Source organism: Piliocolobus tephrosceles, chromosome 8 (assembly GCF_002776525.5).
Source record: "Piliocolobus tephrosceles isolate RC106 chromosome 8, ASM277652v3, whole genome shotgun sequence".
NCBI classification, from domain to species: Eukaryota; Metazoa; Chordata; class Mammalia; order Primates; family Cercopithecidae; genus Piliocolobus; species Piliocolobus tephrosceles.
Genome location: NC_045441.1, coordinates 127246271 through 127260856, shown reverse-complemented (window position 1 = coordinate 127260856; position 14586 = coordinate 127246271). Strand labels below are relative to the sequence as shown.

The 14586-nt window shown below is 42.1% G+C and overlaps 1 non-coding gene and 1 pseudogene across 2 annotated transcripts; both read right to left on the bottom strand.

Annotated features, from left to right (window-relative positions):
- Positions 1–9510: 9510 nt before the first annotated feature.
- LOC111524790 lies at positions 9511–14440 on the bottom strand (annotated as a pseudogene). The gene is made up of 3 exons (XR_003309795.1): positions 14372–14440; positions 10666–11500; positions 9511–10076 (listed from the first exon to the last, which is right to left on the bottom strand). The product of XR_003309795.1 is annotated as a protein RCC2 pseudogene (transcript).
- On the bottom strand, positions 12564–12667 carry LOC111524803. Its single transcript, XR_002725874.1, has one exon. It is a non-coding gene; the product is annotated as a small nucleolar RNA U13 (small nucleolar RNA).
- Positions 14441–14586: the final 146 nt, after the last annotated feature.

The following is a 14586-nucleotide window of genomic DNA, read 5'->3' as shown; positions in this document are numbered from 1 at the left end:
AGGAACACTTTCCAACTCAATTTGTGAGGCCAACATTATCCCGACATGAAAGCCTGGCAAAAGCACTACCAAAAAAAAAAAAAAAAAAATTACAGCCCAATATTCCTGAGGAACATAGGTGCAAAAATCTTCAACAATAGACTCACAAACCAAATTCAATTGCATATTAAAAAGATCATTCACCATGATCAACTTGGATTTATGCCTGGGATGCAAGGATGGCTCAACATATGCAAGTCAATAAATGTTACACATTGTATTAACAAAGTGAAGGACAAAAATCATCTCATCTCAATAGATGCATAAAAAGCATTTGACAAAATTCAGCATTCTTTAATGATTAAAACTCTGAACAAATTAGGTATAAAAGGAATGTTCCTCAGCACAATAAAGGCCATATATTACCAGCCCACAGCTAACATCATATGCAGTGGTGAAAAGATGAAAACCTTTTCTCTAAGATTGGGAAGAAGACAAAGATGTCCACTGTTAAGAGATGGGAAACACCAAATGTTTTTCCTAATCTCACGTACCCCTCAGCACAACACTTCTAATTCTAAATGTGTAGGGGCTCTTCACCAGACTCCCAAGTCATCCTCCAGCAGACACCAACTGCGTGTCCTACAACTTAACTCAATTCTCATACCATCTACCTAGAGATAGAGTCAGATCCCACAGATTAAGGACTCAGCCCCTTGAGACTGCCCCCATTTTGGATGTCAATGGTAAGCCTCAGGTTGTGACATGTGCTTCTGACCAATCAGCTTTAAATTGGGGTTGTCAAGACCCCCTCCCTGGGATCTATTAATTTGCTAGAGTGGCTCACAAAACTCAGGGAAATACTTTATTTACATCTACCTATTTATTACAAAGGATATTTTTAAAAATACAAATGAACAGCCAGATGAAGAGATACATAGGGTGGAGTCTGAAAGGGTCCTGAGCATAGGAGCTTTCATCCCTATGGAGTTGGGGTACACTACCCTTCCAGTACATAAATGTGTTCACCAACCAGAAAACTCTCCAAAACCTGTCTTTTTAGACAGTTTTTTTTTTTTTTTTTTTTTTTTTTTTTTTCAATTGAGAGACTTCCTTCTCTGTTGCCCAGGCTGGAGTGCAGCGGTGTGATCTCAGCTCACTGCAACCTATGCCTCCTGGGTTCAAGTGAGTGTCCTGACTCAGCTTCCCAAGTAGCTAGGACTACAGGAACACACCACAATGCCCAGCTAATTTTTGTATTTTGAGTAGAGATGGGGTTTCACCATGTTGGCCAGGCTGGTCTTAAACTCCTGACCTTAGATGATCTGCCCACCTCAGCCTCCCAAAGTGCTGGAATTACAGGCATGAACCACTGCACCCAGCCATCTTTAGGTTTTTAATGGAGACTTCATTAGGTAGGTATGATTGGCCTTTGATGACCAAATCAACCTTCAACCCCTCTCCCCTCCCTAGAGGTAGGGGTGGGGCTGAAAGTTTCAACCCTCCAATCACACGGTTGGCACCCCTGGCAACTATCCTGAGGTGATCGAGGAGTACTCAGTGATCAGCCATCTCGTTAGCATACAAAAAGACATATCGCTTTGTAGATTTCAAGGATTTTAGCAGCTGTGTGCCAGGAACCTGGGACAGAGAATAAGTATATATTTTTTATTATATCACAATACTACACTCACTCTCACCACTTTTTTTTTTTTTCAACATAGTACTGAAGTCCTAGCCAAAGGAATTGGGCAAGGTAAAGAAATAAAAGTCATCCAAATCAGAAAAGAAGTTAAAATGTCTCTGTTTGCTGATTACATGATTTTATATATAGAACAACCTAAAGATTCTATCCAAAAGTGTTAGAATTAATAAATGAATTCAGCAAAGTTTAGGACACAGCATCTACATTTAAAAATCACTTGTGTTTCTATATTTTAGCAATAAATTATCTGAACAAGAAATTTTTTAAAAAATCACATTTATAATAGCATCAATAGGAACAAAATAATTAGGAATAAATTTAACCAAAAAGGTGAAATATCTATATACTGAAAACTATGAAACATTAATGAATTAATGAAAAAAATTGAAGAAAATACAAATAAATAGATATTTCATGTTTATGGATCAGAAGAATCAATATTGGAAACTTGTCTATATTACTGAAAGTGATCTATAGATTTAATGCAATTCCTATGAAAATGCCAATGTCATTTTTCATGGAAATAGAAAAAAAATCATAACATTTATATGGCACCTCAAGAGACCCTGAATAGATAAAGCAATCTTGATCAAGAAGAACAAAGCTGGAGGCTTTGTGTTCTGATTTCAAATTTCATTACAAAGTGATAGTAACCAAAGCAATATGATACTAGCATAAAAACAAACACATAAACCAATGGGATGTAATAGGAAACCAATAAATAAACTAATACATATATGATCAAGTAATGTTCAACAAAGATGCCAAGAATATACAGTGCAGAGAGAATAGTCTCTTCAGTGAATGATGTTGGGAAAATTGGATATCCACATTCAAAAACAAACAAAAAAATGAAATTGGATTCTTATCTTACACCATGCACAAAAATCAACTCAAACTTAATTAAAGATTTAAACGTTAAGACCTAAAACTATAAAATTCCTAAAAGAAAATATAGAGGAAAAGCTTTGTGACAGAGACCTTGTCAATGATGCCAAAAGCACAAGCAACAAAAGCAAAAATAAGCAGGCAGGATTATATCAAAGTAAAGTTTCTGCAAAGCAAAAGAAACAATCAGCAAAATGAAAAGTTAGCCCACAGAATGAGACATAATATAATATGCACAAACCATAAAACCCAAAAGGAGTTTATATCCAAACTATGTAAGGAACTCTTACAACTCAGTAGTAGAAAAACAACCTGATTTTAAAATGAGCAAATAACCTGAACAGACATTTTTCCATGGAAGATATACAAATACTCAACAGAAAAAAGCAATGAATGGCAATTATCAAAACCATGAAAGATATCAAGTATTGGTAAGAATATGGAGAAACTGGAACTCTTGTACACTATTGGTGGGAATGTGAAATGGTGCAGCCACTATGGGAAACAGTATAAAGGGTGCTCAAAAAATTAGAAATAAAACTACCACATGATGCAGCAATCCCACTTTTGGGTATATCCAAAAGAACCAAAATTAGGATCTTGAAAAGGTGGATATCTGGACTCATTCATTGCAGCAGCATTATTCACAATAGCCAAGATGCAGAAACAATCTAAATGTCTGTTAGTGGGTGAATGGACAAGGAAATTATATATATATATATATATACATATATACACACACACACACACATACTTCATTAGGTAGGTATGATTGGTCTTTGATGACCAAATCAACCTTCAACCCCTCTCCCCTTCCTAGAGGTGGGGGTGGGGCTGAAAGTTTCAACCCTCCAATCACACAGTTGGCACCCCTGGCAACTATCCTGTGGTTATCTAGGAGTACTTAGTGATCAGCCATCTCATTAGCATACAAAAAGACATATCACTTTGTAGATTCCAAGGATTTTAGCAACTGTGTGCCAGGAACCAGGGACAGAGACCAAATATATATTTATACTTGATATATATATCAAGTATACATACACACACATACTATAACAAACTATTACTCAGCCTTAACAGAGAAAGAAATCCTGCCTCTTGCAACAACATGGATGAATCCAGAGGAGATTTTGCTAATTAAATGTCAGCTATAAGAAGATGAGTACTTACATGTGGAATCTGAAATAGTTGAACCCATAGAAACAAAGAATAGAAGGGTAGTAACAGGGTTGGGATAGGAGAGAAATGAGGAGATGTTGGCCAAGGGATACAACCTTGCAGTTAGAAGATGAATAAGTTCTGGAGACCTAATGTATGGCATGGTGACTATGGTTAATAATACTGTACTGTATACTTGAAATTTGCTAAGATAGATCTTAAGTATTCTCACCACACACACACACACACAAATCAAAGGGAAAGTAACTATGTGAGATGATGGATATGTTAATTAGCTTAATTGTGCAAATCATTTCACAATGTATAGGTATATCAAAATATCACATTATATACCTTGAACATATATAATTTTTATATGTCAATTATACCTGAAGAAAGCTAAAAAATAGGGGAAAAAGCTACATATGGATTCTAAGCCATACATGAATAATTCTAGGCAGAGATTTCTGAAACAGAGAAAATCTCCAATAAGAATAACTGAAGAAAAAAAAGGAAAATATTTAAACAATTATTTGAGATATAAGCCAAGTTTAGTGATAAAATCAAGGTTAAATTAAGTAACAAAAAGATTACATAACTGTACCTAGGGGATTGTGTGTCTATAGTTTCCAGTCTTAGTTTATTATTTAATAAACATAGTAATTAAAAAGTTTGTGTCTAAATCTTTAGTAAATAAGCTTTTAGAAAAAAGGCAGCAAAGAAACAAAACATCCAAACAAAGTCTCAGATTCTTCTTCTTTTGTGTAGGTGAGATCTCACAATGTTGTGCTGGTCTTGAACTCCTGGCCTCAAGTGGTTCTCCTGCCTCAGCCTCCCAAAGTGCTGGGATTACAGGCATGCACATCATGTCTGGCCCTTTTCTTCTGATATATATGAGAAAAATAAAACAAAAATACATTACTTGTATAAAAGCATGACTAAGCTCAAATTATTTTTGCATAAAGAAGTCTACAAATGACAGAATCTAGCCCTCATATCGCTTTCCAATAATCTTCAGGATATGCAACTTTGCAATCACTGGGAACTAAACAAAGCTGAAGTTTATTTGCTAAGAAAGTTAGTAAATGCCACAAATAAGAGAAGTCATAATACTGGTTTCTCTGGAAGGAGGATATGAATTGAGAAGCGGGTGAGAACCTCCTGGAGTGCTGGAAATATTTTATCTCTTGATCTGGGTGTCAGTGGCATGGGTGTTGATATGGTTTGGATCTGTGTCCCCCCCTCAAATCTCATGTCTAATTGTAATCCCCAGTGTTGGAGGTGGGGCCTGGTGGGAGGTGATTGGGGCATTGGGGTGGATCCTTCATGAATGGTTTAGCATCATCCCCTTGGTGCTATTCTCTTGATAGGAGTTCTAAAGAAATCTGTTTGCTTAGAAGTGTGTGGCACCTCCCCAACCCCCACTGCACTCCCTTGCTCCTGCTTGGGCCATGTGAGATGAGCCTGCTTCTCCTTCACCTCCCACCATGATTATAAGATTCCTGAGGGCTCCCCAGAAGCTGAGCCGATGGCCAGCATCATGCTTCCTGTACAGCCTGTGGAACTGTGAGCCAATTAAACCTCTTTTCTCTATGAATTACCCCATCTCAGGTATTTCTTTACAGCAATGCAAGAATGGAATAATACAGGTGTGTATATATGTAAAAAATATCACTGAGCTATACATATCAAATTAGTGTACTTTATGTACTTTACTGTGATTGTATGTATTTATATATACTCATATATATGCATAACAACAAATAAATTACAAATAGTTTAATATGAAGGCAAAATTCTTTATCAAGGGATGTGAATTCAGTATTGCTCAGTGTGCACAGTCATCTGTTTTCTGTGGGCATCAGGGTGATTCATGTAGTTTTCAATATACTTTGTTACCACAAATTTGTAGAGTAGGTAAAGGCCTATCATGACATTAAAGCTCTTATTGCATTCCTGCCGCAACTCATTAAAGTACAAAACTTTGTATTTTCTCTAAGATACATTAAGAAAAACTATCTAAAATTTGAAAGTGGATAGAAAAATCAGTGTCCACTTTCAGTGTTGTTGTGGGGATTGTCTAGCAGGCTTCCTCAAGGACTGATTCCCCCCGCGGGAAACTTTGTAACTTTTTTTGATTTGCTGTTAATTATTTGTGGTATGAGGTTCCTAGGACCACCCTCAGGTTCAATAATTTGCTAGAAGGAACCACAGAACTCAGAAAAGCTGTTCTACTCATAGTTATGGTTTATTACAGAAAAAGAATTTAGATTTATTATCCAAGGTAAAAGGAGAATATGGTAGAGTCCAAGAGAGAGACCAGGCACAAATTTCTACTTGTTCTCTCTCAGTGGAGTTGTATGGATAGTGCTTAATTTTTCCAGCAGTGATGTGTGACAACACATAAGCAGTATTGTCAACCAGGGAAACTTATCTAAACTTTGAGATCCAGGTTTTTTTTTTTTTAAATTTTGAGATGGAGTCTTGCTCTGTTGCCCAGGCTGGAGTGCAGTGGCGTGATTTCGGCTCACTGCAAGCTCTGCCTCCTGGGTTCACGCCGTTCTTCTGCCTCAGCCTCCTGAGTAGCTGGGACTACAGGTGCCTGCCACTACGCCCGGCTTGTTTTTTGTATATTTAGTAGAGACAGGGTTTCAGTGTGTTGGCCAGGATGGTCTCGATCTTCTGACCTTGTGATCTGCCCGCCTCAGCCTCCCAAAGTGCTGGGATTACAGGCATGAGCCACCGCACCCGGCCCTAGATCCAGGGTTTTTATTGGGGGTCAGTCATATAGGCTTGGAGTGCCCACATAGCTGACCTTAGTTACTCAGTCTCCAGCCGTTTGGAGTCAAACTGACATCATGTAGCCACTTCCCTCCCCTACTCCTTAATAAATCACATTGTTAGCATAAACTGTCTAGTGTGGCCCAAAGCCCCAGATAAGCAAAGACATTCTTCTCAAGAATGACATTCCAAAGGCTTAGAGGTTATCCTCAATAAGTGGTTAATGGCCAGACCTTTCTTTGGAAGGTGCAGGGTTTGGATTTCCCAGATCAGCTGAGTGAATCATTTAATAGGGTAATTTACAATTTTGTAAGAGTAGTTGTTAACTAATAGAAACCTGGTAGTGATGAAAATGATTTTTGTCCAATAACAATGCAAACGGATCTTTTATTGTAGAGTTGTAAATTATTAAATCTAGTAGAAAAGATAAACTCAAAGGTTATATAGTTGTATTGCCTTTCAGAAGGCTAAACTGGTTTGGATCTAAATAAGCAATTTGATCCAAGCATCCTTTCAGGTGCTGAAAATATTTTCCTTTCTCCAATTCTCTTGGTAGTTCTCTTACCATTTTTCTGTTTCCATCATTAATGAGATAATTAAATCACTGGTATGTACTCATTTTGTATTTACATAAGAATCATGTTTTTAATATTTATTTATTTATTTATTTTGAGACAGAGCTTTGTGCTTGTTGCCCAGGCTGGAGTGCAATGGCGCAATCTCGGCTCACCACAACCTCCGCCTCCCGGGTTCAAGTGATTCTCCTGCCTCAGCCGTCCTGAGTAGCTGGGATTATAGGCATGCGCCACCACACCCAGCTAATTTTGTATTTTTAGTAGAAATGGGGTTTCTCGACATTGGTCAGGCTGGTCTTGAACTCCTAACCTCAGGTGATCTGCCCACCTTGGCCTCCCAAAGTGCTGGGATTACAGGCGTGAGCCGCTGTGCCTGGCCTGATTTTTAAAAAATTATACTTTGACAGTTTCTTCTCATTTACACCCTCTGATAGGCAGCAACCTTCTTAATTTTCAGTGCGGACAGAGGTAGCTACTGTATCATTTTTGTGGGAATCTGAAGTGAGGGAAGCAGGAAGCTCAAACCTAGTACTCCAAAACTCCTGTCAATCTAAAACAATCAAAAAGGTCCAGAATCTAATTTAAAGAGAGTTTATTCAAGCTCAAAGAATGAGGATGGACCACCCAGAAACACCAACTCTAAAGGAATGGAGTCAGAATTTTGAATTAGGGAATTTAAGATTTCATTTATATAGACAGAGACAGATACTTTAGTGGGATTACAACACTATTTACACAAAGTTGGTGCATAGTTACAGCAATTTGATTGGTTATAGGCAGTGTTTCCTTTTGGGAAGGGGACATTCAACACTTTTTACAGAGGGTGTAATACTTATGCGTTTTTTGTCATCCGGTCTGAGCAAAGTGAGGCAGCAAAGGGGAAGTCAATCTATGACCAGGGCCATTAATGAAGAAGGCAGGAGGCATTTATCTGTGGTGCAGTTGAATTCTCTCTAGTCATTGTGCAGAACAAGAAAAATAAGAAAGTGAGTTAATGTATCTGAGAACAGAAGTTGTAACCATGTGTGACTCAGATCATAGCCACATCTCACTCAGGGCTTAATGTGTTTTGGGGGGTTCCAATAGCTTTTAAATTTTATTTATCTCCCCGCCCTGAAAGTCCCTGTTGCAGACATCTCTTATTTTGTCTGCTTCTTGGGGTAACCTATTTCTGGTGATTCAGGCAAGATTGTAGTTCCTTATGATTCCTTTCTCCTCAGTGCTCCTCTCGTTCCACCCGCTCCTACCCTCTTGCCTTTCCTTTCCCCTCCCGCTGTCTCCCTCATCCCTCTCTTTCTTCTTCTCTGCACAGGGATGAGTTTATGTCTCAGGCCTTTCTATTCAGTCTGCACCAGGCCATCACCATTGGTTCCAGCATGATGCATGCCGGCCAATCAGAGTTCTTCCCAGGATTACTTCCTTGACGGAGCTATTCCCGAAGGCTCTCACTCTCTTCTAGGTTCCTAATCTGGTTGAAGGAGAGTGTTTCTGAGAGCTATCATGCCTGCTGTCTGGAGACGGCTAGTCCAAGCGCGGGAAAAACAGTCACAAATTGTAAACACACGGTTTGAGCCTGAGTTCTAGCTGCTTACAGCCACTTTACCCCTGCACTTCTTTGTTTCCAGTTCTGTGATAAATTGAATTCACTATTTCTGCTTAAAGTAGTCTGAATTGCATTTCTGTTACTAGGAACTAATACCATTCTGATGGAAAAATCGCTCTGCGGAAGTGGGGCATAACAAGTGAACACTCCTGAAAGTTAGAGTGGACTGAGTTACTTTGGGTGAAGTGGAATGGGGAACAGGGTCCTCGCTGGGAATCTGGATGTCTTTACCACTATTTTATAACAACTCATACTTTTTCCAAATATGAGCAAGTATTTTAAACATGAAGAGAAAAAAACAGACTTTTAAAAGTATGCAGACAAGGATAATTAACATTAGATCCCTTGTAAAAATGGAACCCCAGGAAGTCTAACAAAAATGCACCTTTGGCTAACTTTTGCTTTTTAAAATTCCTTGTGTGACTTCCCCTCCCAGTGCACAGGAAATGATAGCTTCTGGGAGATGTGTGGAGTTGCAGGAGTCCCCAGGAACATCAAAGGGTTCAGGGGTTGTATTCTAGCAGTTTCTTTCTTTCTTTTCTTTCTTTTTTTTTTTTTTTTTTGAGATGGAGTTTCACTCTTGTTCCCAAACTGGAGTGCAATGGCATGATCTCGGCTCATTGCAACCTCCACCTCCTGGGTTCAAGTGATTCTCCTGCCTCAGTCTCCCGATTAGCTGGGATTATAGGCATGCGCCACCATGCCTGACTATTTTTTTGTATTTTTAGTAGAAACGGGATTTCACCATGTTAGCCAGGCTGGTCTCAAACTCCTGACCTCAGATGATCCGCCCACCTCGGTCTCCCAAACTGTTGGGATTACAGGTGAGCCACCACACCCGGCTCTAGCAGTTTCTTGATCTTCTCTTTCCTGGTCTCAATTTCATCTCGCACTATCATGAAGGAGTGTGAGTAGCCATTGGAGACCTGCTTTGAAAAGATGCCATCCAGAGTCTTCACCTCTTGGGCTGCAGTGGAAGACTTGGGCTCATGCTCCCTGTATCCCAATTACCTAAAGGTTCGTTACAGCCCCCAGCTGATGGTGCTGTCATTGGCCGCTACAAAGATGCTGCTCTTCCCACAAGCCAGGCTCCGGATTCTGCAGCCACAGAGGTCCTGCACTGCTTTCAGGTACTTGGAAGATTCACGGGAGATATTGGGCTCCCCAACAGCAAAGGAGCAAGTGAAACCAACGTGGATCTGGGATGACCCACACCCAAGAAAGTCAAACTCCAACTTCACCAAGCGGGGACCATCTCATCCTTCTGCTCTGAGTGGCCCAGCCAACCATAGCAACCAAAGCCCCAGGAGAAGACTCATTTCTTGGAGTCCAGAATCAATGTGTGGTTAGCATCACAGGCTGCGACTTGCACAACTGTTACTGGCTGGTGGGTTCTTGACCCTTAGTAAATAGAAATAGACCAAGAATCTGAGATGGACTTGAGCAAGGCAGTTTATTGGAGCTCTCAGCTTGAGCAGAAGGGGAGGTAGCAACAGGAAGAGACCTGCAGCTAGCTCCCTGGCAGCAGGTTAGTTTGGGGTTTCATTTGCTTTGGAGCTCCTCCATGTGACATCATTGCATGTTTGGGGTAGTCTGGCAGTTGTACCTAGGCAGTCTCTGGACATGCTTCCTCATGTGATGCATGTCTCATTAGCATCTTGAATCTCCACCCAGGGGTGTGATTTTTACTACTGAAATGAAGCAAAGGCCAGGTTAGGACAGGCTAGGACAGTACTGGGCAAGTGCATTGGGAAGCATCTTTTGCAAAGTGCCCACTGGTAGCCAAGATGCTTGTGCTCAGAGTACTCTGTCTCAGATTTGATTGGTCTATTTTTGTGAAAGGAAACGTTTGTGGTTGCGTGGCCGCAAGGCTGAATGTAGCTTCAGTCAGCACAGCATGTAAGGAAAATGGGGAGGGGTCCCTGCCCTGTTCTGGGGGTCTCAAAACCACCTATGGTACAGGCAGAACCTGCCCATCTTTCATTCTCAGTGAAGGTGGGCCACTCATCGTGGCACCGGCACCAGCTCGCAGCCTTACACTCATCACTGTGCCTGGGTCCCAGCTGACCATATTGAGGGCACACGAAGGAATAGAGGTCTCCTTTGCGGCCCATTATACAGAATTCATTTCCACTGGCCATTCTAGTAATGGGCTGCCCGTCGTCCATGATCTGTGCGGGGCTGGGGATGCTCCTGTGTGGTTGCTGAGGCTCAGTTGCCCCATCTTGTTCTCCCCAAACGCAAACGCAGAGCCCGTTTCTGGCAAGGCCAAGGTGAAGTTCCGCCCACAGGCCGCCTACACACTCACTTCCTGGCAGAGACCCTCAGCGAGTCTGGGGGCTTCCATTCTCTTGGTGTCGCAGGTCCCAGCTGCCCCTTCTCATTTTGACCCCATCTCCGCAGCTTCCATTGTGTGGTGATGAGGATACTGTGCGCAGCACACAAACCCGAGAGTGCTGTCGGTGCCAGGACCCTGCCAGGCACCCACATCTATGGGGCCCCTACAAATTCTGACCGAGACTGCGGTAAGCAGCTTGGTGTTTAGGCACTTCTTTTCCACCCATCGAGTCCCAGTTGGTTGCCCCTGAAATCAAAAGCTTCCGCCTTGCACTTCAACCCTTGAAGTCTGATGCCCTCCTTGATGTGCTCAGGCTCCGCGACGACCGTGGCCCCGCCGCACACCTTGTTCACATGTGCAGCCAGCCACGCTGTGCCCTTGCCTCCGCCAGGGCCCCATGGAGCTGCCACAGCGCTCAGCCGCTTGAGCTTCCTGCCCGCAGGCTGGGACCTTTGCGCTTCCCGGGCCGCCTGGGGCCCGTTTGGTTACCGAAGCCCGGTTCCTCCCAGGCTACTGCCCAGTCTTCATCCCGGGCTGGTCTCTCCTAGTTGGAGTAATGAGAAACCAGAGAGAAAAAGGAAGAGGAGTAACTGTTAAAAAAAGGCGGATAGGAGGGCTTCCCCCTACACCCCTGTCCCTTCCTCTCCTCCACAGCAAACCCCCGCACTCCCCACCATACCAAGGCTCCAGCCCATTCACCAGATTCACTTAAAGTGTAACTTACATTTTGGAACTTGGACCATGTGTCTGCCAAGGCTCAGGCTTTGGTGCTGGGTTAGAAGATTGTGCTGGATGCTTCCTGTGGCCTTCAGTGAAGTCCTTCATAAAGGAACCAAGTTTTGGTTCAAGTTTGGAGTGCAGAAGGCAAAGAGAGAAGAGAATGTGGCCTTATTAAGAAAGTCTGATCTGCTTTAAGCTGAATCAGGCAAGCACTTGATGTGCAAAAGGAGAATTTTGCCCCAAGGCAGTTAGTACATCCAGGGAGGGTAGCCTGAGCTCAAGCTGAGATCCTGAAGAATCCTACCAGGGAAGTCAGGGGGATAGCTCCTGCCAGAGGAGATATGATCCACCAGAAAAGTCTTTTACCAAAATGCCCCTTGGATGAGAGAGTAAGCCTATTAGTCCTGTTTCTCATGAGTGGGAGGCAGAGACTAGGGTGGAAGAAGCTAAAGTGAGAATTTGGGGATTTCTTGTATAGATACAGAAACATTAAGGTTGCTATTCGGATTCAGGGAGGATTCTGATTCAAGAAGCAGACATTGAAGTTATCAGCAGAAGCCTGACATTTTGAGAGTTCTGAGAAATACCAAGTCTTGGAAATATGAGTTTGTTCATCTTTGTCAGTCCCTATGACTGTGACCTTGGAATGCACACACCTCAAAGTGTTGAAGGCTGAAGACATGGGATCATTGCCTATGCCCCTCTAATGGCCTCTCCTGGTGCTGTGTCATTACTGTGGAAGGAATGACAGTGCCTGAGGGAGGCCCTCTTGGAGAACTGGAGAACTGTCAGGGATAAGAAACATTTTTTTCATGTCGTATGGGTAATGTGCTGATGTTATAACAAGGTTTAAGGGTGGCACGTCTCATACATGCACATGAACACTTAGTTATCACACTTATGAACTACAAAAAGATCAAGAAACATACCTTTTTTTTTTGAGATGGAGTTTCACTGTGTTGCCCAGGCTGGAGTGCAGTGGCACAATCTTGGCTCCCTGCAAGCTCCCAGGTCCAAGTGATTCTCCTGCCTCAGCCTCCCAAGTAACTGGGATTACAGGGATGTGCCACCATGCCCGGCTAATTTTTTTTTTTTTTTGTACTTAGTAGAGACAGGGTTTCATCATGTTTGTCAGGCTGGTCTTGAACCCCTGACCTCACATGATCCACCAGCTTCGGCCTCCCAAAGTGCTGGGATTAAAGGCGTGAGCCATCGCACCCGGCCAAGAAACATTCTTATCCAGAAACACTGCAGATCCAGAAACATTCTGTGTACTGGGGCAGGATGTCTTTGCCGCTCCAGCCCGCTATGTTTCTGTGGACCAGTGGGCATGGCATGCCATGGGTCTCCTCTCCTTTTTCAGGCAGGTTGCATCACTATTGATGGATCTTTCTACATAGCTGATCAGAGGCCATTGATAAGAAAAATTGATTTGGGTTAACAAACACCTCTTTGGGGTTGCAAAAGTCTCCAAAAGATCAAGATTATTGGTTGTCAATACTTGGGCTCAGCAAAGCATTGATTTGGCAAGGACATTTTTACAGCTGATGTTAACTGGAGAGACAGAAAATCTTTACTGAGGGATGGTGTGTTTGTTTGTAAAGCTGCTGTAACTAAGTACCACAAACTGGGTGGCTTAAAGAACAAAACTGTAGTGTTTCACAATCCTGAAGGCTAGACATCTGAGATCAAGGTGTTGGCAATGTTGATTCCCTCTGAGGGCTGAAGTGAAATCTGTTCCATGCCTTTTGCCTAGTTTCTTGTAGTTGTTGGCAATCTTTGTCATTTCTTACCTCGTAGAAGCATCACCCTGATCTCTGTTTTCATCTTCACATGACATTCACCCTGTGTGTTGTCTGTGTCCAAATTTCCTTTTTTATGAGGACACAGTCTTATTGGTTTAGGGTTCGCCTTACTCCACCCTACCCTAGTATGATCTCATCTTAATTAATTACATATGCAATGACCCTATTTTATTTATTTTTAAGAGATGAGGTCTTGCTTTGTTATCCAAGCTAGAGTATAGTGGCATGATCATAGCTCACTTCAGCCTCAAACTCCTGGGCTCACACAGTCCTCCTGCCTCAGCCACCCAAGTAGCTGGGTGCTATGTGTCTGCACAACCAGCCATGTGTGCACAACCATATCCAGCTAATTTTTAAATTTTTGTAGACATAAGGTCCCCCTCTGTTGACCAGGGTGGTCTCGAACTCCTGGCCTCAAGTGATCCTTCCACCTTAGCCTCTCAAATAGCTGAGATTACAGGCATGAGTCACCACACCTGGCCCTATTTTTATATAAGATCACATTCTGAGGTACTGGGGGCTGGGCTTTAACATATGAATTTTGAGAGGACACAGTTCAACCCATAACAGATGGGAAGCTTGAGAGGGATGACAGTGGAGGGAGAAGGAACATGCAGAAGCTTCCATCAGGCTGTTGTTCTTTCCTGAGTTTCCTACTTTCTGTCTCGAGATCTTTTCTCCTCCATCTCTGTTATGACTAAGAGAGGATTCCTGTCCTCCAATTTTTAGAAATACCTTTCCACTGATAAATGATGGGACTCTTTTCCAATGCCTGTCTTTAAAAAATGCTTTGATAGGTGTTGTTTCCATTCTCACCTCTACACTAATATCCTTAAAGTATTTTGAAGGGCTTTGACAACAGGACTCAAGTTTCTGCTCTTTCATAATGGTACCCCCTTTTTTCTCTCCTTCCTTCCTTCTTTTCCTTCCTTCCCTCCTTCCTTCTTTTCCTTCCTTCCTTTTCCCCCCTTCCTTCCTTCCTTCCTTCCTTCCTTCCTTCCTTCCTTCCTTCCTTCCTTCCTTCCTTCCTT